The sequence below is a fragment of the Corvus cornix genome, chromosome 1 (genome assembly GCF_000738735.6).
Source record: "Corvus cornix cornix isolate S_Up_H32 chromosome 1, ASM73873v5, whole genome shotgun sequence".
NCBI lineage: Eukaryota > Metazoa > Chordata > Aves > Passeriformes > Corvidae > Corvus > Corvus cornix.
Window position 1 is genome coordinate 18,177,519 of NC_046332.1, and position 5,024 is coordinate 18,182,542.

Consider the following 5,024-nt stretch of genomic DNA (forward strand, 5'->3'; position numbering starts at 1 on the left):
CAGCTGTGTTTGGGATTTTTGGTTTTAAACTAATGAAGTGATAGGCTTGGAAAAGTAGCTATTATCTATGTACACTGACTCCTTTTTTGTATAAGTGTATTTTAAAAAGACTATTTCCATTTAAATTCACCTAATTTTTCTGCGTAACTGTAATTATATGAAGTGAATTACCAGTTCTGTGTTGCATTAAAAAACGATGTGTGTAAGGAAATTCTTGGCCAAATTTTGTTAGACCAAATTAAGAAGGTGTAGTTGAAATGCTCATTTCCTACACTAATCTAAAATCATTTAGCAGAAACCTGTGTAATTAAGAAGCAAATATTTGTGTATTTTAATGTAAACACCGTGGCACATCATTTCAAAAATTATTTATCTACAGGAACTCCACATTTGCAACTATACATAAGATTCTATCTAATTTTTTTGTAAGTTGATTAACATACATTTCCTTTGATGACTTAAACACAATTTGATAAACAGCTGCTTGAGATAAATGCGATATGGCCATAACTTCTACCTAAACTTGTCAGCTGCTTGTCAAGTGTATCAGTGAAATCAGGTGACACATGGAAAACCTGTCAAGTGTGACCCCTCCTCCAAAACCTTGTTCTGAAACAACATGAAGCTGCAACTCATCGTTCTGGAGGCGATTTATAGTCACAAAGGTATACTGTAAGTTGACCTGACTATCAGAATGCCTATTTCTGGTTGAACAGAGAGCAGAAAAGGAAAAAGAAAGACCACTGTTAGTGCATGTTATGTACACACCTTAGCAAACACTTCAGTGGTTCAGGGCATTGCTGACCTGATGATCCTGGGCTGCCTGAGTCCACAGGGTGGTTTTGCTTAGAAGAAAAGACATTAAAGCACATGCTCTCAAGAAGTGTCTTTTGTCAACAAGATTGATGCAGATGCCAGCTGTCTGGAGAAGCTGGACTGCCTGCATCATCATCAGGCTTTAATTAAAGACAGATGTGCACTGAGAACAGCTAATCATTTTGTCAATACATTCACCTTGGAAAGAATCACAGGTTTCTTTCTGTGTAGCTGGGTGAGCTTTGCCAATCCACAGGATAATTGATAGTTTCTCTTCTAATATAATCTCTTTTAATATTAAGAAATCCTTATGATTTTATGTTTCATTGCAGCCAAACTGCTAGGGGTAATTAGCCTGACAGTCTCCTTTTTCAAACAATTCCTAGTTGTCATAAAACTATCTCCTTTTCTAGTTGCTCAATATGCTAAGAAAATAAATAGGTTTGTTTGGGGTTGTTTTTCCTGAGAATATGAAATATGGGAATTCAAACCCACAAGCAAACTGCATTCCTTGTAGATATGACATCAGCATTAACAGGCAGGATTAAACCTTGCGGTATATTTATGCATTCATGACTAAGTGGGATAGTAACTTTCTGTGATGTGGAAGAGATCTCATAGCTGAATTTCATTTTTGCTCTTATGTAAGATTAGCTGTACCATACAAACCACAACAGCTAAATACTCGAAGCTGGAGTTCCCTGCATGCAAGGGCATATGTCCATTTACTTGATAAAATTTTTCACAGGGAGATATTTCTATAAGTCTTCCATGATTATAGAATTTGCTGAAGATATCAGGGAGGGATTTTTAAAATCCATTCAGAAAACTTCTGCTAAATATGGTAGAATATTCAGAGGACTGGGCAATCACCAACAGTATGAAGTTTAATGAGGGCAAGTGCTGGATTCTGCACCTGGGATGGGGCAACCCTGGATATAGGTACAGACTGGGATATGAGATGTTGCAAAGCAGTGCTGTGCAGGACCTGGGGTTCCTGGTCCATGGCCAGTTGAACGTAGTCAGCAGTGCCCTGGCAGCCAGGAGAGCCAAGCATGTCCTGGGGGGCATCAGGCACAGCATCGCCAGCTGGGCAAGGGAGGGGATTGTCCTGCTCTGCTCTGCACTGGGGCAGCCTCACCTCAAGTCCTGGGGGCAGCTTTGGGCACCACAATAAAAGAAATACTAAACTATCAGAGAGTGTCCAAAGGAGGGCTTCGTGAAGGGCCTTGAGGGGAAACCATCTGAAGAGCAGCTGAGGTAACTCGTTCTGTTCAGCCTGGAGAAGAAAGGAGATCTCATTGCAGCCCACAACTTCCTTGTGAGGGGAAGAGGAGGGGCAGGAACCAATCCCTTTCCTCTGGTAACCGGGGACAGGACCCAAGGGAATGGCCTTAAGTTGTGTCAAGGGAGGTTTAGGTTGGATATTGGGAAAAGATTCTTCCCCCAGAGGGTAGTCAGGCACTGGAATAGGCTTCTCAGGGAAGTGGTCACAGCACCAAGGCTGACAGAGCTCAAGAAGCGATTGGACAATGCTCTCAGGCATAGGGTGGGACTCTTGGGGATGTCCTGTGCAGGGCCAGGGGCTGGACTTCAGCTACATGGATCATCACTGGGCTACATGGATCAACCTGAAAAGTGACATCTTCTGCTTAGGCCTGCACTGATTTTTGTGTTACAGCAGCCATGTGAGAGAAGCGTCAGCCATCAAAGGTAACTTAGACAGTTAATGTAAAGGCGTTGCTGTATCACTACTTAATTTTTATTTCCACCTCCTCTGCCATAGAATCATGGAAGTGTTTGCATTGAAAAGGATATTAAAGATCACCTAGTTCCAAATCCCCTGCCATGGGCAGGGAATCTTCCACTAGACCAGTTTACTCAGAGCCTCATCCAGCCTCGTCTTGAACACCTCCAAGGACGGGGAATCCACAACATGTAAGAAAATTTAAGACACCTTGCTAGGCAGTTTTTACTGTGCTTAAAAAAAACACTGTATTGAAACAATAACTTTTGAGTTGCTAAACCATCTGGCTCCAGTTTGAAAGTAAGGCCTGAATTTTTTGTCTCATTTCAAGCTGCACTCTTTACAAAAACTCATGTCCTATGCAGAATAGTGGAAACGCTGGGAGAGAGGACTGGATGGAGTCACAGAACACCCAAAATGACCACAGGAGAAAAAAAGCAGGGCAAGAAACCTTAAAAAGTAAAAGAGGTAGCAAAGATCAGGCCTCATCAAAGGAATATCATGATGTGACAATCTCTGTCCCTAAGAGACATATTCTAAAGGAAAGTCTAAATGTCAAAGTATGGAAAAGAGGAAAAGGAAGAAGAGACTGAGACTATGAAGAGGCATGTTCATGTTCTCTGCCTCAGATAATACCTAACAACAACTACACAACAAAACCAGAAAGTATATGGTACTTAATCTGAGGGTCTGTCTAAAATTTGGATTTCCTTGCTGCCCTAATGGAACTGAAGAACTTCCAACAATGCACTGAAGGTAAAGCTCAAAAGAGGTCAGATACATCAGCCTGTCATCTCTTTATCATCTCCTGCACAAGGGTACAAACTAAAATTGTCTTCTGAAATTTTCTAGCATTCAGAAGAAATCAGATTTGCAATGTTACAAATAAAGACTCTGAAACAGTGATAACCTCTCCAGCAGTTTCTTCTGCACTTGTACTGCACCTGATTTCTCAAATACCAAGGGAACTAACCACTCAAGATGTCTTCTCTTTATTCGCGGAGAATGTCCAACAGCTCAATAAAACAAAGGTACTTTTCATTGTTCCTCTCTAGATTATTTTCATTAGCTGTGCAAGTTAGCAAGGTAGCAACTGATGTGTTGGCATGCAGAATTTTCCATGCTGTGGAAAACTGCTATTTATTTAGGAAACACAGTAAATTCTTCCTCACAAGTCACTGCATGAGCTCTGAATGGCAACTGGCAGCTGAGTCTGAGCAACTGATATAAAGAGAAAATGGTTAGTATTTTATTCTCCTATCCCATAAGCCATCTAGTCACTTGTAAATACATTGCAATTATAGATGTTTTAAATTTCACCTTTCCTGGAAAACTCAAAGTACACTCAGAATGATAAATGAATATGAACTTATGGTCCATCTGTGGTCCCATATAAGTCAATGATCCCATTGATTGCAAACCAGAACAGAATTTCTTCACTAACACCTAAAGAATATATGAAATTCTTGATTTATTCAGACTATTATTAACCTTTTATGTAGCACTTCTATTAACCTTTTATGTATTTCTGTGGGCTACTGCTGAAGGATGCATGGAAGGAATGAAATAAGTATTTTGAAAACACTTTTTAAAAACAGGTGATGTATTAGAATCATGATCATTTTCCTTTTAAAAACCAATGAAATATTCATGGAAAGGGTTGACACAGTTTTGAGGGTATCAAAAGAGACTAAACTCCCATCAGGCTTCAGGCACAGCTTTTCATTCTTACCATCCATTCACATGCCCCTTCCATCCTTGTTCCCAAAGCAAAAAAATTATGTGGGTTTTTTCTTCTTTTTTTTTACACTTGCAGCATACCTCCGGCACTTAGCTTTAATGGTTCTGGACAATATTGGAAGAGCTTGCACTTTTCCTTCTCTTTTTATTTAAATTACAAATATTTGACAAACTGCTTCTATCCTGGAGGATTTCAAATCCCCTCAGATTTAAAACACAGCTCGCTTTTAAAAAGCTGCTAACAGAAGAAAAAGTTTAATATTTGCAATTAAACATGTTTTTATTGTTCTTACTATACTAAGGGTGCTCATATCAAAAGAGAATATTTTTTCCCTTGTCCTTGTTTTTTAATTAGGTCAGTCTTCCCTTTCATATCCCGTTCACGAGTTCAGCCTCTAATGGCAGTGTCAGTTAGCAATCAGCTTCTAGGAAAGACTATAATAACTTAGTGATCTTCTAAGTCATGAAAAAATACACAAAAATATCCAAGCTTATAAAGGATCAATCAATTTTTTTCATTATCTAAGATGGTGAGATTCCCAAGTACCCAAGTTAGGAACTGCTTTTTCTTAGCTCATCAGCAGAAAGAGGAAGTTCTTGTAGTGGTAGGTCAGCACACGAGACCCAGCATCTTGAGAAGCTGATATAGAAAACTCAAGCAAAATAAAAGCATAGTGCTGCTCCCCAAAATGGGAAGCTCCCAGAAAGATGTTTCTGTCTG